The sequence below is a fragment of the Ursus arctos genome, unplaced genomic scaffold, assembly GCF_023065955.2.
Source record: "Ursus arctos isolate Adak ecotype North America unplaced genomic scaffold, UrsArc2.0 scaffold_36, whole genome shotgun sequence".
In the NCBI taxonomy this organism is placed as follows: Eukaryota; Metazoa; Chordata; class Mammalia; order Carnivora; family Ursidae; genus Ursus; species Ursus arctos.
In genome coordinates, this window is record NW_026623050.1 from 20264248 (window position 1) to 20286414 (window position 22167).

General features: G+C 40.6%; 1 protein-coding gene across 6 annotated transcripts in view; it reads right to left on the reverse strand.

The window, feature by feature from the left end:
* RAB27A (RAB27A, member RAS oncogene family) overlaps nt 1-22167 on the reverse strand; it is an 83657-nt gene that overhangs the window by 31203 nt on the left and 30287 nt on the right. Inside the window, exon 1 of one of the 6 annotated variants that reach the window (XM_057306329.1) lies at nt 6906-6929. The exons of the other annotated variants lie outside the window; for them this stretch is intronic. The gene's annotated coding sequence lies outside the window, so the exon portion shown is untranslated. Of the gene's footprint in view, nt 1-6905; nt 6930-22167 lie in introns of those variants that run through there. 6 annotated transcript variants of the gene reach the window in all.

Genomic DNA, 22167 nt, shown 5'->3' on the forward strand with positions numbered 1-22167 from the left:
AAATGGATCAGCAGCTTAGATGTGAAGCTGAGCTAGCGCCCTAGTCTTCTAAATTCTAGTCCTGCATCCTTTTCTAACATATCATGAGTTTTGTTCTCTCTGTATGCCTTCCTTCAAAGCCAGGAACCTCAATTATAGTTGCTTTGATTCAGGAATCAAAAGTTTTCTGTGGTGCCAGCAGCTATAGAGATCAATTACTTTATAACTAAGCCTTAGACTCAGAGAGGTTGGGATGAAGGGCCTGTGCTTCTGCCTCTCTGTCGCAAAGCTCTTCCTTCTGACGGGTTCCCCCAAGAAGAGAGTTCAGAAACTGAGGGCATGTCTGCCTCTTGTTGGTCACAACAAATCTAAGAAATTATGGATGTTGATACTTGTACCATCTCCTGTAAACCCTCTTTATGTATGTCTTTCTTGTGGCTTCAACATGGAAAGAGCAGAAAAATCATGAAGTTTGTCATTTCCCTACAGATTGGTTTGGTATTGAGCTTGGTGCTTTCTTCTTGAATCAAGATGATTTCCTGTGGTGCTGCCTGAGGTTCTCTGTAAGGACACTTCTTCGTGCTCATCCACTCACTCTTGCATTCATCAAATATTTATTGAATGCCTGTTCTGTGCTCGGTGCCAGAGCACAATGGGAAGCCGATACTCAACATGGAAACCTTACACTTTTAGCCACATCCCAATCTATGTCCTCCTAATGACTATACCAACATCTTTGGGTTTTCAAAAAAGCTGATACTCAAGAACATTTTAATTTTCCCTTGTAAACATAACACAACACGACATCAAAATTCACACCCCCGTATTGCCTTTTCCCTACCAGTACGTGCACAAGTCACATGTTTGGCATGCTTATAAAGATGCAAAAGGAATAAACATGTAAAGCTAGATAGAGAAGAAAGAGAAACCCTTAAAAGAGAAACATGAGGTATACTGTAAATAATTTGTACTGAAAAATATTTTTAATTTCTTGGAAAGGTTAATACAATATTACGGTGTTCCTATAGAGCTTATGGACTTTGCTTGCCTTGCCCAAAGTGATTTCAATGTAGAAATAGGAAAATGTGAATATAACTATTACTTTTCAGATAAAACACAAAACATCAGCATTTTTGAGAACTATATTGCCTCATGTTCTGTCGTACACATTAATGTCCCTTTATTCAAGGATTCATTTAGAGAAAAATATTCACATACCAGTGACTGGCATAGAACAAAAAAGTCTATCGGTGTTTTTTAAATTTAATGTTAAAAAGCAATAGGCTTTTCTTGTTTTGTGTATGGCACCATTGTTGACCCATTCCTGGCATTCTGAAGGATGCATATAATAGAGACAGCAGAAAAAGGGAAGAGAAATCATACAGAGTGGGGCAGTAAAGAAAAGGCATTTTAGAACGTACCAAGACAGGAATGGGAACAACTTGTGTTTACCAGATAAGCCCTGGCTACAACTGTTTCAGACCAGTGCAATTCCTATACCCTAAAGTCAAACACGTCCACTTTCACTACAACAACTACATGTGTCCTGCCCAGTAGTGGGGCTCCCCATCTCCACAAGAGGAGACAGCCTCTGCCCTCTGCACACGTGAGCTTCTTCTTCGCAATTTCTAGTCCAGGTAAGAGTAGATAGGTTTCGGCCCTCCTTGAGAGTGGAATAGGTGAAATTATAAACAAAGAGCTCGTCTTGTTTGTGCAAAGATCTTGGGTAGACAGAAGTAAGTAGAAATCTAATGGCTCTGAAAAATAGAAGGAAATTGGAATGTAACTCTTCCTTGTCTCCTCATTCAAGAATGAGTTTGGTTTCATTTAAATTGAGAATATTAAATAACTGCATTAGATATTCACCTATGATTCATAAATGTATTCCTATCAATACACTGTTTTGTAGTCATATCACGAATCCAGCCTTAATAGTGAGGGGAGATGTTCTTGGCTAAAAACTGACTGGATCTAAATTTGCATATCATTGGCTTAATATTTATAAATGTGCCTGCTACATAGGAATATTTCATTCTCCTCATTTAACCAAAGTAAAAAGACTTAACTTGTAGCAGATGGCGATATTCCAACATTGCAGGCTATTCAGAGAAAAAATAAAGTGACCTGCAAAACCATTAAATATACATTTCCAAATACCGGCAGGACATCCAAACATATCTTCATTTGTAAAAGCTTCCTCCAGACATTTGCAAATCCTTTATGAGTATTAAAGAGAAAGACTAGGGTAAAGAAAAAATAAACAGTCTCAATCCAGGACTTGACCTGTTGTTTCTGCAATGCTACCATCACCTCAGTCGGTGAGCAACATAACCCAGTAAACAAGTAATACAAGCAACTACACATAGAGAAGATGGGGACACTGGAATTATTCTTGAAAATAGAAAGTTCTTCTCGAAGACCACTGTGGAAAGACTCAAATGATATACGAGTTGCTTCATTGTTCATTTATGGGGACCACTGATTGATTCATTCACTTAAAAGATGTTATTTGTTGCCCAAGCCTCTTTTAGGATCAGAATATGAGAGTTTATAGGAATTCATGGAAAGTAAACACTGGTTGTTCAATTACTTACAGTTTGTGATAAGTACCTCTTGTTTTATAGATACAGGGAAAGGGCACACTATAGAATATGTCATTTATAAAATATAGGCCATACTGTGACAACAGGAGTGGCTGTTTGGTTTGCTGAGTAATATCTCAAACAATGTGAAAGCAGCCCCATAATGGACACAACCATAGGTGATGGCAATGTCCAACCCATGGCTAAATATGCTTCTTAACGACTCCACGAATTTGATGCAAGCGCAAAATCTGTAAAGTCTGCTCCCACACGGTGGTTGCCTTTTATAAGCACATAGAAGATGGTTTTAACAGACATTGGAGTCAGGGTCTCCTATGTTCAAACAACAGGACACCACTACTTATCTGTGCAGAGTGAGAAGCAAAATGCCTAATGGATATCAATATGTCACAGCTCTTCTTAACGATTCCAACAGACTGAAGCTGGAACACTGATCTTATGGCTTTAAGCCCGGCTCTTTTCCACAATACCTCAAGAATGACACTGACGCTTTGTAAAACTCTCAAAGAACATAGTGAAAATATTTTCCAAAAATGGAAACGGAGGAGTGACTTGAGCTACCTGGAAGGTGGGATAGCTGCGAGTCCAACTGGTCGACAGAGGGAATTCTGCTCTTAACAAGCCAAACGGTGGCATCTGCCTATGTCAGAGCGCCACCGAAGTCTGGGGCCTGAGACTCAAAGGCAGAAATACTAGAAGTGACTGTGCTGCTACCACAGCCAGGACTGTAAGGATGACAAATTGAGTAGCACTCAAAGAACTGGATATTGGAATGTGCATCTCCAAGGTTGCAAAACACACACCACCTTTCCATTTTTCACTTAGAAATGGAGTCGGGAGTTCTGCCAAGCCTTATCCTCCTAGAGCACGGCACACGTGTGGTGCGACCTTTGACCAGCGCAGCCTGGCTCTCTCTTGCATCTCACCTGCTTCAAGTTTTTTTCTGTGTGCTGCCACACAGGAAAGGCGTTAATCTGTCGGGAGAAACACACCAACTCAAGAAGCAAACCACTTCACTTTGTGAAGTAGCAATAACGCTGCTTTCACTCCAAGAAAAATTTTAGGATGAAAAAAACCTTAGGAATTACAAGCGAGATCCATTGAGGATCACAGTCCAGATAATAAACAATTAGATAAATATCCCTGAGTTGAAAATAACTAGGGAAGAGAGGAGCTCCTTTATCATTGCCTTTTTTAAAAAACAAGAATGTGAGCACTCTGTATTTATTCACCCTATAGAGAAAGTGTGTCCAGAATATAGACCACCATCCTGCCTTTCCAGACTCAACCATTTGCACACTAGGGTATTAATTTCACTGCGTTTTATGATTTTTTTTTTACAGTATACTGAAATCATTTCACTGATTCCTTCAACAAAGGCCAGAAACTGTACTTGAACTCTTCTGTGATGAGAGATGCAGTACGTCCACACTTGCAGGAACTGTGGGTGTTGAGAGCTCCCATCCCACATACCCGACTCTGAAGGCTAACCTGAACCATTGGTTTGGTACACAGATGCTTACAATGGCTACTAAGATGTGTCAGACATGGTTCCACTTCTCCCTTGTCCTGTCTGCCCCACACCCTAACCCTCGTTGGCCACGTCACAGCATGGCTGTTCTCAGTTCCCAGGAATGTGCTCCCAGGGTACGTGGTGGCTTACTAACGCACACAGGATTCCATCACTTCACGGCGGGCTTTCTTTTCCACAGTCTAACATCCACCCTACGATCTCCCCATGTTGGGTACGAACAGCCTTGTTTCTAAGAATTACCCTTGTGCCATGACCTCTCTACTCTCCTTTTCCCCTTTCTGGCTTTCTTGTCTCTGACCTCCAGGTACTTTTCCCAAACTCCAGTTCGTGTGTGCAACAGCTGAGCTTACACCAACAATGCCAGTCCAGGAATGCACATTTTTGGGCAACACAGTGAGCTGCCATGTTAACTTCAAGGTATTGGACCCTCCTCCATAAGCTCAAGAGCTTCTATGTCTTCAAGGACTTCTACTTCTCCAATACGGGAAAGAGCTTTCTCCCATCTATTCCTGGGAATACAGCCATTTCAGGAACACTAATGCTTCTCAATACTGTGCTAGTTTTGGTGTTCCCATAATGTTAATGAACAGGCAGCATACTGGTACAAGTTGGTCCTGAGTTTAAAACATCTGTAGACCACGAGAGACTATGGACTCTGGGAAACAAACTGAGGGCTTCAGAGGGGAGGGGGGTGGGGGATTGGGATATGCCGGTGATGGGTATTAAGGAGGGCACGTATTGCATGGTGCACTGGGTGTTTTACGCAAACAATGAATCAGGGAACACAACATCAAAAACTAAGGATGTACTTTATGGTGACTAACATAACATAATAAATAAAACATCCGTAGGGGTGCCTGGGTGGCTCAGTCAGTTAAGTGTCTGACTCTTGATCTCTGCTCAGGTCTTGATCTCAGGCTCGTGAGTTCAAACAAAAAACTAAAAAAGGCAAAAACATCTGTAAATATTTCTACCATATAACAATCTTTGAAAGACAGAAAGAATGCATGAGCAGGGTGAGGAGCAGAGGGAGGGGACAAGCAGGCTCCTTGCTGAGCTCAATCCCATGACCCTGAGATCGTGACCTGAGGCAAAATCAAGAGTAGGATGCTTAACCAACTGAGCCACCCCGGCGCCCCGCAACTTAGTTCTTTTAAAAACACTGAAATACTTCTGCTCAGTGAAGGAGACCATCAACAAAACGAAAAGGCAACCTACTAAATGGGAGAAAATATTTACAAATCATATACCTGATAAGGGGTTAATATCCAAAATATATAAAGAAGTCATACAACTCAACACCAAAAAAACCCCAAAAAATTTGATTTTAACATGGGCAGAGGACCTGAATAGCCATTTTTCCAAAGAAGACTTACAGAGGGCCAACAGACACATGAAAAGACACCCAACATCACTAATCATCAAGGAAATACTAATCAAAACCACAATATCACTTCATACCTGCTGGAATGGCTATTAGCAAAAAGACAAGAGATAACTTGATGACGACGTGGAGAAAAGGAAGCCTTCCTACGCTATTGGCAGGAATGTAAATTGGTACAACCACTGCGTAAAACAGTGTGGAGTTTCCTCAAAAATTAAAAACAGAACCACCATATAACCCAGTAATTCCACTTCTCGTATTTGTCAAAAGAAAATGAAAAAACTAACTCAAAAAAATATCTGCACCCCATGTTCTGCAACATTATTTACAGCAGTTAAGGAAACAACCTAAATATCCACCAACAGATGGATAAAGATGATAAAGAAAATGGGATGGATACACATACACACACACACAGGAATACTACGTAGCCATAAAAAAAGGAAATCTTGCCATTTGTGACAACATGAATGGAACGTGAAGATGTTATGCTAAGTAAAATAAGTCAGACAGGAGAAAAACAAATACCGTATGATCTCGCTTATATGTGGAATAAAAAAAAAAACCCAAAAACAAAAAGAAACCAAGCTCATGGATACAGATTGATGACTGCCAGAGGCAGGGAATGGGTGGTGGACAAAATGGGTGAAAGGAGTCAAAAGGTATAAACTTCCAGTTATGAAATAAATAAGTTAGAGGGATGTAATATACCGCATGGTGACTACAACTAATAACACTGGACTGCATATTTGAAACTTGCTAAGAGAGTAAATCTTAGAAGTTCTCATCATACAAAAAACTCTGTATGTATGGTGACAGATGTTAACAAGACTCATTGTGGTGATCATTTTGCAATATATGCAAATATTGAATCATGTTGTATGCCTGAAACCGATACATTGTATTAGAATTATATTGTATTACACCTCAATTTTTAAAGAAATTTTAAAAATAAGAATTTTTTTAAAGATTTTACTTATTTATTTGTCAGAGAGAGTGCACAAGCAAGGGGAGCAGTAGGCAGAGGGAGAAGCAGGCTCCCCGATGAGCAAGGAGCCCGATGTGGAACTCAATCCCAGGACCTGGGATCATGACCCGACCCAAAGGCAAATGCTTAACCGACTGAGCCACCCAGGCGTCCCAGAAATATAAGAATTAGAAAAAAAAAAACAACAACTTTGAAACAGGCTCAGAATATCAAACTATTTCCTGATGCTTTAGCACCATTAAACACTGACATTAAGATTCTCAGCCCTGCCCATTAGATGTCAATAAGGTACAGACTGGCTGTAGGTCTTTTTGGTCCCCTTCAGGTCTAGTCTCTCAGCAGTGTATTCATAGCATGTGTCGAACTGCTCCCTAAATAGTATCATATTCAGCTGAATTAGAAGGAAAGAAAACTCACCTAATGGGTAAGGTCTAATCGGATGTACTTCTTATTGATTCTCGGGAAGTCTTTCCTTGTTTCACCTATTCAGGAGGCAGTCTTGTAATGGACTGTTTACATTTCTGTCAGCAGCTGTTTATAGAATGGGGTGTGTCTTGGGTTTACTTATGCAAAAGGACTGAGGAACTACAACGTACTTGCAACTATCCAGCCAATTTCTAAATCGACCTGTCTGATCACAGTTGGCTACTGAGCTGTTGCTGTTGATTTCTAATTTTACTGCATTTTGGTCAATAAATGTGATCTGCATAATAACAAATACCAGATTTGTTAAGATAAGTTTTATGACTGTTCCATGATTTTTTTAAAAAAATATTTGTATGCCCTGTGGTATGCAGAACTACATACATACGAGTTCCAGCTCGTTAATTGTGTTCTTCAATCTGATACAGTTTTATGTTTTGCTCTTTTATCTGTTCGTTTCTGAGAAAGGTGTGTTAAGAAACCGGATCATATTTATTTTTATAAAATAAGTAAAAGGTAATGTCCTAAAGGAGATGAATATAAAGCATCATAGAAGAACAAGCTATTCAGAGAGGTATTAAATCTGTGGTCTTCAATTTGTGTCCTGCAGAACTCTGAGATCCATGGAGGTACTTTAAGAGTTCTGCAAACTTTTATTCAAAATATCCGTTTTTCCCTTTATTGTTATTTTTTTGAATGGACTAAAAACTCTGACGGTCAAATGATTTATATACCAGATTTAGAGACCTCCAAATTGTTCACTTATGCTGCTGGGCTATTATTTGCTTCTGCCTTTATAGCATATATGTTATTTGAAATTTCTATAAATGTGTCATTAATTTAGAAGGCTATAATTTGCACTAGGCTTTTTTCTTTTTCTTTCTCTCTCTCTTTTTCTTTTAATTCAGAGTGGATTCATGTGTCCACTCTTGTGAAATTATTTAAAGAAGCACGTGCAAGCCGCACTCAATACATGACAGCAAAGCTCAGGCACATTTATTGGCACGTTTGCTTTCATCCTTTAGGACAGTCAGTTGAATAAGAAATGAACACAATATGTTGCATCAAAGCATTCAATTATAAAAATAAAAAGCAGGATGTAAGTGCAATAAAATTCAGTTCTTCTATATAATTACATAAAATAAACATTCAATTATAGACCACTATAGAGATGATTTTATGTTTGGGGGGTTTTGTTGGACTTCTATAAACATGCTAGAGCTATTCTAAGTTTGGGTTACTTCTTGTCTGTAGCAAATCAGTATCTTCACAGCCAGCTGGATATTCCTGCACAGGGTCTCAGAAAACCTATATAATGTCATTATAGCAAACCTTTCACTGCCTCAGGAAACTGCTTTGGTCTAGTTAGTAACAAACTTTCTTTAGCAAGTTTCTTCAAACGAACTCTTACATGGCACTCCAACATATAAAAGCAATGAGAGTGGAACCATTCTGATGAAAAGATGGGTAGGAAACCTGACCTCCAAGGCCTGTGGCCCGATAAGGACTAACAAGAGCTCTTTTGTACACATTTGGAAACCAATGAGGAAAGCTCTACCTTCAACCCAGCTCTGAATCATCTCATTTGCCTTCATACCCAAACACTTCCTGTCTGCCTAAACCCCTTAGACTGACAACTCATTTGGAAGGCCTGCCAGGCTTTTCTGTTGAACATCCCCTAAAGATGTCATCTCTTGGATCTCCCCCCACTTACCACAATATTAGGAGTCCTCTCACCTGGGAGGGAAAACCTAAAATGTACTGGGTGTCCCTGGTGAGGACTCCAAGAAGGGCTACCTAAAGCCTGAAAGAGTAAGGTAAACCTATAAGAAAGAGTCTTGGAGACAATGCTCATTGGGTCACCCACAGGAAAGGAAGAGCTCTGGGTCTAAGTCTAAATAGTCCTGGGAAAAGCCAGATCAAACTGGCCGGAAGTGAACCAAGAGGCAGCACTGCCCCCACATAACCCACTTTGGGATAGGAACCAGTGTCCTTGAAAATGCAAACTGACGGAAGGATGTTTATAACCAGCTACACTGGTGATCCTTTCCTTAAAGGTATAACGGACACATTGAGGCCATCAGAAAATATACCCAGATTAGCCTCAATAGACTCAAGAAGTTGTGCTTGGAGCCCTCAAAAGTCAAGATACGTTCTGAAGAACAGAATAAAACGTTGACATAGCAAACTTAAAATAACTGAGAATATATTATTTTGTGCTATGTCCAAAGCCACTTTAAACCAAATTATAATGAGAATAGCATAGGGCACAAGGTGTTTTTTTTTAATACTGATGGGAGAAAAACTGAAGATTCTCTCCTCTAACCTGATTTTTTTCTATGAATTCAGGAGAAATGGCTAGTATTATATTTTATCCACAAAAACCCTTGTTCTAGCTAACGGCTATGTCACGAGGGATGTTTTTATGCCAAAGCATTGCTACTTAAAACTATTAGGGAGTTCCAGGGAAGCAGGAAGGGGCATGGGGAAAATAGGAAAAGAGTAACCTCTGGTGTTGCCCATCAGAGCAGGCAGCCTCATGTGAAGGTGACACAGAACCAATGCCAGACACAAGGGGTTAAATACAAATGGAGGTTCCCAGACAGGAAGGTGGTCCACGTCATGTCAAAGTCAACCACCAACAAGGTAAGGAATCGATCAAAAAGGGGAGAAGTAGCTTATGGATTGTGGGCGAGTGTTCCAGAAATTCAGGAGAACATCTAGTCATACAGACCGGAGAGACCTTTTAGCTCATTACAGCCAGCAGGAGCAACACCTAGAAAAGGCCCTTAGCAATTGTTGCTTTATCAAAAACCAAAGAGATTCTCTAACCTTCTAAGTCAGGGTCATTTTTTCCAACCACTTGCCCTCCCCTGTTAGCCTATCCAATTTCCGAGGCTCCCTAATTGTTCCAACCAGATTCCTTCACTAAGTTTCCTCCTTTTACCCTGGGCAAAGGGAAAGCCAAGCATCCAGGTTAGCATTTGGTTCCCCAAAGCCATATCTGTCTTTGTCATTAGCCAAGCCTGAGATGAGGCACCTATGAGAACCAAGCTCCTGTTTTCTGAATGATATTTTAAGGCAGGAGTCTGAGTATATAGAGTCTAAAGTGAGTAGGCAAGATGGTCACTCAGAAAGGTCTGGAAGGCCTTGTTTTAAAAGGAGTGGATACATCTATGGAACATAAGAACTAGGATGATCGGTAGGGGAAGAAAGGGATAAAGAAAGGGGGGGGTAATCAGAAGGGGGAATGAAACATGAGAGACTATGGACTATGAGAAACTGAGGACCTCAGAGGGGCGGGGGGGCGGGGGAATGGGATAGACCGGTGATGGGTAGTAAGGAGGGCACGTATTGCATGGTGCACTGGGTGTTATACGCAACTAATGAATCATCAAGCCTTACATCGGAAACCGGGGATGTACTGTATGGTGACTAACATAATATAATAAAAAAATCATTAAAAAAATATAAATAAAAAAAATAAAAGGAGTGGATAAAGAAACCTCAATATAGATTAACTAACACAAAATAAAAATTCTGACTATGAATCAGCAAGAGAACAAGCTAAGAGGGTAAAGAAAATTATAGACAAGACCATGAAGCACATGACAAAATACTGTGAGGATGTTAAGAATCCACAAATTTATAAGAAATTGATAAGCAATGACTTCAGACATTTTGTTTGAGTGGCTGGAGGACATTCAAGAAGCAAATGATATTAAATTTTTTATTGAAATTGAAATGAGACTCTATATATGAGAGGTGATTGTAAAGTAGTAAGAAAAGGTTTTATAAGTCACACAGGAAAAATCAATCTCACAAGTCTATAAACATGTTTTAATAAGGCCACTTTTTTAAAATATAAAGTTAACTTCCACATACCAACAAATTTGACTGTAAAAGTTTGTAAGTTGAATGTTTTGACCTCGGGAATTATCTTTCCATAAAACAACAAACAAAAAACCGACAAAAGCAATGTTATCAATGGTATCCTTTTTATTTATTTTTTTAGGAGTTCGTATTTATTAATTTGACAGAGAGAGAGAGAGAGAGAGACAGGGCACAAGCAGGGAGAGCGGCAGGCAGAGGGAGAAGCGGGCTTTCTACTGAGCGGGGAACCCGATGCAGGACTTGATTCCAGGACCCTGGGATCATGACCTGAGCTGAAGGCAGACACCTAACTGACTGAGCCACCCAGGTGCCTCAATGGTTTCCATTTTAAATTAGAACTTTCCCGGAGTGCCTGGGTGGCTCAGTCATTAAGCATCTGCCTTTGGCTCAGGGAGTGATCCCAGAGTCCTGGGATCGAGCCCCACATCGGGCTCCCTGCACCCCTGGGAGCCTGCTTCTTCCTCTCCCACTCCCCCTGCTTGTGTTCCCTCTCTCACTGGCTGTCTCTTTCTCTATCAAATAAATAAATAAAATCTTTAAAAAATTAAAAAATTAAAAATATAAATTAGAACTTCCCCATATATTTGCATATCACATAAAAATACAATTGCTATATAGCTATCAAGCTTTAAAAATAAACTAAAACTTCTAACAATAGATGCCAATGATATTAATCAATTTTTAAGGAGAAATCACCCTAAAAATTCATATATGAATGCCCCAGAAGAGGCTTTACATATTCACATTTCAGATTCCACTGCGTAGAAATTACAATTTTTAATTTGAAATAATTTCCCTTAATTGCTGGTGCCTCTGAGTAGTGGAAATACACATTGCTTCAGCTCCTGCAAAATAATTCTAAACTGTGAACATTTTGACACAGGAAAGAACAGATATTAAAGCTCTATCACCACTAATCTAAAAGCACTTAATCTTATGTTCTTTGCAGGAGACAGAAGCTCATAAAAGAACACGTGTAGGCGTCTACTATTAGGAAACTGGACATTTTTCATATCCATTCTAGTAGAAGAGGTTTTTCCTTTTGTTCAGAATGCAAAATGTTTAAGAACTCAGGAGATGCAGTGTGATTTTCCAAACCAAAATGTGGGGCATATGGTCAGTGGATTTTTGTGATCCTTTCAAGAAAAAGAAATAGAGTTTGGAAATATAGTTTAGTTATCAAAGTACTGAAATTCCTGAAGCATCTCACTAATTTATAGGGTAAATACATAAGAATGACATGCATTATTATTTGGGTTCCCTGCACTTCTGACACCAGGGCTCAAGGGTGAGGCGCTACTGATTGCCATAGTCGGGGAAAAGGAAGGGAAGTTGTTTCAAAGGAAACATCCTTACCTGTTTATGTTCCTTTTCTCACAGCCTCAAGTAATTAACAGAATAACCACAAACTAAGCCCAATGCTCCTCTGCCTACCCTACTCTCACCCTGGAAACCTGCCTTCATAAGCCACATCCTACTCTGGATATTCTTTTAACCAACATTTTCTCACTATGTATGAGTGCTTTGCCTTGCTTAACTTGTAGGAGTACTATGCTACGTTAAGTACTCCTCTCCATTCCCACGAACGTGTCTCAACTCTCCAGGAAACTTGCACATTTCCTGAAGACTGTCTTCTTGTGGATTCCTTGTCCACCACCCCTCATAACCAGACTGTCACTCAACCGCTAATTGTGTTTACCATCTGGCTTTCTCTAACAGCCTCTTCCTTCCTCTGGTTCCCTCTGTTCGTTGCTGATTTCATCCAGGAGTGACCCCAAAAAGTGTCTTGGGTCTCCACTGATAGCCGCTCTGTTTTGGTAAACTAAATTGTATTTGTGTTCAACTCAACAGTATTTGATAAGCAACTGAGATGTTGCCCGGTATTGTGCTAGCAATTGAATGGCATGAAAGAGATACGTGACCCAGACGCTCTCCTCAGTAAGTTGGTAGCTGGGACGAGGAAACAAAATGAACTGATTTTCAACAAAGGACAAATAAGATAAACAGGAAGCAAAATGTCTAGCATGCTATGTAGACCACCCAGCATAGGACAACAAAAGTGCAAAGGGCTTGAAGTCAGAAGACCCGAACTCTGCTACTTACTCCCTAGCTGTGTGACCTATGGCAAGTCACATAACCTCTCCTGGTCTGTTTCCTCAATATGGGAATATTTATCTAGCAAGGTTAGTGGAGGGACTAAAGAATACATTATGTGAAAGCATTTTATAAACTATAAACGGCTGGGTACCTGTAAGATAGTGGTTTTACAAGACAAATAGACTCTGGGAGGTCAGAAAGACAGAATTCGCTGACCAAGTCTTCAAGCAGGAGCCAGAGCCTGAGCTGAAAACCTTCCAAACCAAGAAGGATTCAGCAAGGTGGTCAGGAATAGGAAAGAAAGAAAAAGCTTGTCTGGTGCACGGGCATGTTTTGACTTTAATTTAACAAGTATTGAGAAGCCCTGTCGACTACTTCTAAGGCTACAAATATGACTAAGAAATAATTCTTCCCCTAAAAATTTAGTCAGAGAGACGTAAGACAAGCAACTATAAATTCAAAGGAATGCTCATAAGGTAACACAGCAAGTTGAAGAGGGCTGGATGACCAATCAGTGTGTGGGTTTCTAGTTCTGGCTCTGCTACTATCTGTGTGCTACCCACCATGGGTCACTATCCCTCTCCAGGCCTTGTTTCCTCAAATATGAAATAAGAGGTTTCAACTCCAGTCTCTTTCCTAGAAAACATTCTATTCCCTGATTCTAGGTTCAGAGCCCAGGGTCTAACCATGAAAAAGTTAAGTGGGGTCATAGCAGCAGCTATTGCTTGTATCACCCCTCACTCCTTAAAGAGGAGAGCCTAGACAAGGGCACCAGCAGCGGGAATGATGTGGAAGGAATCCAACAGATGTTAATTTAAAAATAATAGAATGCAGTACCACAGTGGTTAGAAGAGAAAGCAGCAAAGACAAAGAGCTCCAGAAAATGAAACTGGATGGGACACCTCGGTGGCTCAGTTCGTTGAGCATCCGGCACTTGGTTTCGGCTCAGGTCATGATCTCAGGGTCCTGAGACTGGGCCCCACATGGGTCTCTGCATCAGCTCAGAGTCTGCTTGTCCTTCTCCCTCTGCTCCTCCTCATGCTTGTTCTCTCTCTCTCTCTCTCTCACATAAATAAATAATATCTTTAAAAAAAAGAAGAATGAAACTGCGTGACCAGAGAGCAAAGTGGTATTGCAGACAGAAACAGGCCATTGAAGTGGGGGAAGGGAAAAAGCTGGAGTGGACATAAGATTTTCATGGTGAGTATCAGGTTTTTGGAGGGGAAAGATGATGAGATTGGATTAGGACAGGTGGAATGTTAAGGGGTCAGCCAAAACACAACACAGAAATGCCTGAAAACCACCTCCATTCCCTAGGGCCCCACATTTATCTCTGTCCTTGGGACAGAGGCAGGGAGGCCGATGGAGGAATGTCAAAAAAAAGAGGGCCATGACTGTATCCACCACCGAAGAGGGAACACACAAGACCAAGGATCACAGCAGGGATTCTCAGCCAAACTAAATTACATGGGACATGGTGGGCAGTCCCCGCTGTTCTGACAAAATTTTGTTTGCAGTCCTCTGTTGTAAGGTACTTTTTATCTGGCATGAGTAAAAGGGCAATGTCAGGAAGAGAGCTGGATGTCACTTTGCCTCCACAGTATTCTCTCCTTTGGGGAGCTGACATTAAGGCACCCACTCAGTTTCAAAGCTCAGAGCCTTGCCCATCATCAGGCACCACCTATCTAAGCACACGCTGATGAAAACACATACTGACCAGGAGTAATATCATTTTCATTCAGCGTCTTCCTCTGCCTCTCTTTCTTGGCTTGAAAGAATTACTACTTTTACCACTGATATTAAGAAATTACATGCCAAAGCCCTTCTCTAATTACTTAATGCCAGCGGGTTTTCAGAGGAGAATTAGCAGAACTAAAGCATATGCCCCCATGTTTTTGTTCTCATTTAAAACAATACCGCTATAAATATGCATGTGCACATCTTCTGCTGTACGCTAGCAAGAGTCTCTCTAGAAAATTGCTTCCTAACCTTTTTCCTGCTATTTGTATGACAAGCTGAAGAAATGCTCATGATCAAAGGCAACAGACTTGGGGGCTCCAGCAATGCCAGACCGACTCACCCACCGTGGGAGAAGAGGCGTTCAGTATCTCGACCCATCTAGACCAATTCAGGGCATACAAAAGAGGAAGCTCTGCTCTAAGACAGGCACCAAAGAGTGAAATTCCTGGAGCATAGGTACGTACCTGCTCGATTATATAAGATAATGCCAGATAGTTGTCCAAGACAGTTGTTTTACACGCCCAACTTCACACTTTTACCAAGATCTGGTGTTTGTTGTCAAAATTCTCAAAATGGTAACACATTGTGATCTAAATTAGCGTTTCTCTAACTGCTAATGTGGTTAAGCACATTTAATTTGCTGGCCATTCCATTTTTTCTTATGGAAACACACTCATGTCCTTTCCCTATTTTTCTTTTGCGTTATCTTTTTCTTATGGACACGCAGGAGTTCTTCATAAATTCCAGATACTAGTCCTTTGTCAGTTACAGATGTTGCAAATAGCTGCTTCCTGTTTGTAGTTCATCTTTTCACTTTTTTAATGGCTCTTAATCTTCAAGTCGCAAAAGAAATCCTTCTTTACCTAAAGTGATAAAGATAGTCTTCTATATTTTCCTAAGTGTGGTGCCTTTCACATTAAAATCTTTAATCCACTGGAAATTCTTTAAGGTGTATGTAGGGATCCAATTTCATTATTTTTCCCTGAAGGATATCTAATCGTCCTAGTACCATTCATTGGAAAAAACTATCCTTTCCCTAGTGATTCACTATGTATGGGCAGATCTGTTTCAGGGCTCTCTCTTTTGTTCCTGGTCATTTTTACTATCCCTGGGCCAATGTCACAAGGCTTTATTTACTATGACTTCATTATACAGGTCTTCCTCAACTTACAATGGGGTTATGTCCTGATAAACCCATCATAAATTAAAATATCTTTAAGTCAAAAATGCACTAAATACACCTAATCTACGGAACCTCAAAGCTTAGCCTAGGTCACCTTAAAAGTGTTCAGAATACTTACATTAGCCTATAGTTGGGCGAAATCATCTAACACAAAGCCTATTTTATAATAAAGTGTTGACTATCTCGTGTAATTGACAGAATACTGCACTGAAAGTGAAAAACAGAGTGGCTGTCTGGGTACAGAATGGTTTTAAATGCATGAGTTGTTTACCCTGGTGATCATGTGGCCGACTGGGAGCTGAGGCTCACTCTGGCTACCCAGCATCACAAAAGAGTACCCCACCAAATTGTTAGACTGGGAAAAGATCAAAATTCAATATTCAAAGTGCAGTTTCAACTGATGCATATTGCTTTCCCACCTCCATCAAGTCAAAAATTCTTAGGTCAAATCATCATAAGACAGGGGCGCCTGGATGGCACAGCGGTTAAGCGTCTGCCTTCGGCTCAGGGCGTGATCCCGGCGTTATGGGATCGAGCCCCACATCAGGCTCCTCCGCTATGAGCCTGCTTCTTCCTCTCCCACTTCCCCTGCTTGTGTTCCCTCTCTCACTGGCTATCTCTGTCAAATAAATAAATAAAATCTTAAAAAAAAAAAATCATCATAAGACAGGGACTGTCTGTACAGGGAACTGGTCTTCCCCGACCTTACTGGGGACATTCTTAACGCTTCATCCTTCCATCTAAGTTCCTTAAAAACCATATGGGGATTTTGATTGGGATTGCATGAAAAATCTATGAATCGAAGGGAGAAGACTGACATATTCATGATCTTGAACCTACCTGTGCACGTACAGTTTCTGTCTCTCCATTTATTTAGGTCTTCTTTAATGACTTTTAAAATGTTGTCAATAAATAAATTCTCTTCATAAAGACTTTGTACATCTTCAGACTTATTGATACTTTATATTTTTGTCACCAATGGGACATCTTTTAAATATACACACATGTCTTCTATTACTTAGTCACACTTGTTCTAACAATTTGTTAAATATAGATGAAAAAAATAATTGTATTTTTTTCTTTTCTAATCTTTCTGCTTTTTATTCATATTTCTTATCTTACTGTGCCAATTAGACCTCCAAAAGTACTTAATAGACAGTGTTGTCTTGATTCTAACATTTCGCTGTTAAGGATAACATTTGCTATAGATTTTTGGTAGCTACTTTTTGGGGGTTAAGGAAGTTCTCCATCTATTCATTCCTAGTTTTCCAAGAATGAGTATCTGTTTTATCAAATTTTGTTCTGGCTTCTATTGGGAAAATTATGTAATTTTTCTCCTTCAGTGTGTTAGTTGACAAGTTTTACATTCATTCTGCCTTTGATCTGTGTAGCTTTCTCGTCTTTTTTCTTCTCTAACCTTCCTAACTTCTATTCTTGATTTATACTTTCTACCCAAGATTTTTCTTTCAAAGTCACTCTGTTTCTTCCTTGTCAGTTCTGATGTGGGGAAGGAGTCATTCATACATAACTGAATGAATAAGAAAATGAAATATCTAATAAGTGCCAGGTATTTCAGGTGATTACCCAAAACTAATCTTCAAATGTAACACATTACATTTATATAAGGTTTTTCTTTTTGGGAGCTAAATAAAAGTTTACTTGAGATGCAGTCTCCTAGAGGCAGAATTATCATAGAAAGTTTTTCGATTGAAATAGTGTTTCACCCCCTAGAGAAATATCAGAAAGTTATTAAGCTATCTTTTGAATTTTCTTTTCAAAATGATTCTTGGCTTTAAGTACTAAAGCTCAGGCTCCCCCATTATAACACCTAGCAATTGGAGGTAACAGATTTAAAAATAGGCAATTTGGAAAGATGCAAAGTGCTGTTTATACCCATTCTGTAATTCAACATTATCAGTGAGAGAGGTCACCCCATACCTCAAAACCTTGGTTCAGAACCTAAACCCAACCAGCCACAATCATGATCTAATTTGTACAAACAATCCAGAGACAGAGAGAAGAATATAGGCATTTCCTTTTGTTTAAAGCAGGGTGAACAAATCTGATTTTTGCTATGCTGCATCAAGGGGGTTTATAGCTCTAGAAAAGTCTGGTTCTTTTGTAGGTTCTGTCTTATAAGGGATTATATGTTTGTTTATTCATTTAATAGGTGAGTACCCACCACACGCTGTACAAGACGATAAAGAAATGCAAATAAGACAGATACAGCACCTGCCCTCACAGAGTTAACCATCTAACAGAGTTCTTGGACCACTGAAGCAAGATGCCAAGTATGGTGAGTACCTATAGTTGGCATAATGGAAGGATCCCCTGAGTTTAACACCTAACCTAGATATGGGTCGGGTGGGTCAGGGGAGCTTTCTAAGAAGTGGATGAGGAGGTTTGGTGACTTGGGATGCAGAAGTTCTCTAAGTTCTTTGCAGACCTAAACAGTACATGTAAGGCTAGCATTCTCTGGGGAAAACCACTCCATAGCCCAATGGTGTAGATCAGGAGAGGGGAAAAAAGCTGAAAGATCCATGGACCCCCATCCACACACTCCCCCCATCTGACCCCACTGCCCATAAACATATGCAACCCAGGAAGCTACAATTAAAAAAAGAAAGGAAGGAAGGGAGGAAGGGAGGAAGGAAGTCAAGATCCTCGTCAGATACTTGGAGAAATGACTGAAGATGAGTATGAAACAGGTTCCTCATCTTTCTCACCTTAACATCCTCTTGTTATGCTCTAGGCTCTACCCAATCTGCCATCTCCCTCTGCTAATAAAACTGTGAACTCATTACTTTTTAAAAGGTGACAACATCTTAATTTTAAAATTAAAGAAGTTGAAACTACATTTCTAACCTCTATAAATTCTAAACTCAAATTATTTAGGATGTACTTAAGGAAAAAAAAAAAAAACAAATTTGCCAAGTTTTTTCATTGGTCTATGCAATTATCCTAAAATCTGTTTCATTTAATTCTGTTAAGTGCATCTATTTGACCAAGGATGTCAGACAAGGCGTGCTCTAGAAGTGAAAAAGGGCACTTACACAGAATAGAAATCAGCAAGCAGCTCTGTAACAAAGCTCTAAAATCTTTAGTACTTAGAAAAACAAATTAAACATCACAAGAGTATATAGTATTGGAGTCTATATCTGACTCCAAAGGACCTACAGCCACTGCCTGCAGTGAGTAAGTTTTATCATAGCATTAAAAAAAAAAGTGCATTTTCATTTTGTGAGTTCTACAAACCTTTGATCACTTTTGGTTTTTAAACACTTTTAATAACTAGTAAAGCCTTAAAAATAGATTTTGAGCTAAACAGAACATTTAAGTTGTTTTAGAGGAAAATAAACTTGGCTCGACTGACAGACGCGAAATGACAAAAATTCTACAGCACAGGAGGATGTCGGGAAGGGTAGTACCACGTGGGACGGGTATGGAAAGATTTCTCAAGAAACCTACACCAAATGTCCCTAACGGAAGTTAAATGCAAAATGACATACAAATACCACCCCAAAAGGTGTTCATAATCTCAAACAAAGTTTGATAAGTAGACTGGCCTATGCCAACGATCAAAAGACACACCAGCAAAGCTTGAAGTCACTGAGGAAGGAGAGCCTGCTTCTGATGATTCAATTCAGGCACCAGCCTGTAAGCACATCAGTTAAAACGTCATGCATTTAACAAACAAGCTTCGAGAACATGCCTGGCACTCGTCACTATGTGAAACGCTGAGAACATAGCTCTGGAAGAGCAAGTCTAATAGAAGCGCTCTCTGTGGAAAGGAACAGTGAAGCAAGAACTGTAACAAATACACACACGATGCTGGGCAGGTGGGAGGGCTGGGCAGAGAGGGTTAGAAGGAAGACAAGGCGCCCAATAGGCCTGGGGAGGGAATCAGGAAAACGTCACAGAGTAGCATCCAAGTCAAGGGCTAAAACTGGCACACCAAGGGACAAGTAATACATGTAAATGGACAGAAAATCACAGAGCTCACAAAGTGATGTGACCAAGGACTTCACATGTCAAATAAGTACCATCCTTTAAAGATAACAGAAACTATCAACAAAATGATCTTTGATGCTAATCTGAAAGGTGGACATAAATGGCATGGAATTAGGTAAGAGCTGTCTGGCATTCAAAGTATAAAACCCAGACGAGGCTTCCAGCCGTGAGAAGGGAGCAAGTGCTGGGAGACAGCCTGGGAGGGTGGGAGTGGAGTGAAGACCCTGGCACTTGCAGTGGTGTAAGGGGGAGAAGGGCATGTGCACTTAGGGGGCCGCAGCAGACGGCTAAAGCAGTGCAAGGGCATGGGAGAGGATGTAGAGGGGCTATAAAGGTGGGAGAGACTCAGCAACTGAGGCCTGAAAGGACTCCTCTGTAACATAAAAAGTCCGTGTTATCCTCTGGGCAATCGACAGCCACCGCAGACTTTTATGGAAGAGAGGAACACGAGGTGTGTGCCTTAGAGAGATCTTCCTGGCACACTGTGGATACTGGGAATATACCGCAGAGGGTCAGAAGGGGATGGGAGAGGTGGTGATTTGATTTGGGTCGGTGACAGTGGGAAAGAAGAGGAAAGGAATAATTCAAGGTATATTTAGGAAGTAGAAGAATTAGTATAACTTCTTAACTGACTGGTAAAGAAGTTAAAGATAACCAAAACTTTTGGTTTGGCAATGGAATGAATGCTATTGTCATTAACGAAGACAGGAAAAGATGGCTTGAGATGATTATTATAACCAACACTTAGTGCTTTTCTAAGCCCTTTAAAATACCAACTCATTTAGGGGCACCTGGGTGGCACAGTTGGTGAAATGACTCAGGTCATGATCTTAGGGTCGTGAGATGGAGCCCCGAGTCAGGCTCCATGCTCAGCATGGAGTCGGCTTGGGATTCTCTCTCCCTCACCCTCTGCCCCTCTTGCTTGTGCTCTCTGACATAAATAAATAAATCTTTAAAAGTAAAAAAATACCAACTCATTTAATCCTCATAATAACCATATAAGGGCTCTAATTTTCAGATGAGAAGACTGATACACAGAAAGGTTAAATAACTTCTCAAGGTCACTCAACCCGCCACCTGTAGAGCCAACATTTGAACCCAGACACATTACTACAATGCTACAGTGTCAGACATGATCAATTAAATGTCCCTTAGACATGCTGGACATCCAGGGAGTTGTGTATAACTGGCATTTGGAAAACAGAACTAGGGTTCAAAAGCAAACTCAGTGTTAACAACATGGATTTTAGAATTATGAACATAATTGATTTCCTGAGTCCATGGGAGAGATAAGATGACCATTGAGAATGAAGAGAGACCCAAGAAGGACACTAGGAAGAGATTTTTTAAAACAATAGTCCACAGTCACCAAAGCACAGAGGTGCCAGTGTAAAGACATCTGGACTCTCTCCTTCTTGTGAAACAGGGGACCCATTTAATATTTGCCGAGTGATATATCTAGCATTCACAGCTAGAGATTCCCTGCTCAGACAACATCAGGGAGAAGAGAAACCTAACAGTATGAAATGGAGAAAACAGATGCTCTCAGTTCTTGGAAGGATGATCCGTATCGGTGTTTTGAGCAAAGTGGCTCCTGCCTCGAGAGAATCATCAGTGATGCAAACCTCTCTTGAGCAGCACTCTGATCTCACTCGTCAACCCCCGACCCCTCCAACCCCCACGGAACCCGCCACTGCCGAGAGGGCAGGGCCCCGGCCAAACGCAGCAACTGCAGGAGCACAGAAGCAAGCAGGAAGGCGTCCTCTTGCAAAGACAGTACAAATCAATTATGGCTTCTGCGAAAATCAGCTTTTGTTTTAAATGGGCTTTCCGTGACTCATTACCTATGAGGTATACTCTGCCTGGAGCTCTAGCTATAAATCGACCAAGTGCAGAGGGCAGAAGAAAGGAGGGATGGCAAAAAATGAAGAGATCTCAGGAAGCTTCCATCCTAAAAGGAGAAAACGGAACAGAGGGAAGTGGTGAGCATTTCCTCTTTGAGCACTCAGGTACGGAAGGTCTCGGGAGGGTGGAAACTGGGACAGCGGGGAGGCAGCCTGGGTTCCGAGACCTGCTCACAGGCGCAGGTCTGGGTTGCTATGGTGCCATCCTGCCGGCCGCAAGGTTTCATCAGCATTTGCTGCCACAGTTCCTGTCTTGCGGGCAGCAGAATTAAAAAAAAAAAAAATCATGTGTTTGTATTCTAATGGCTGCTGGGTCACTGAACACTGTGTCTGGAAAGGACAAGGAGAAAGTCGTAAGAGACAGAGAAAGCCACCAAGATGGGGATAAACTCCTTTGGAATGTATTAAATCCCACCTGGACCTTCTA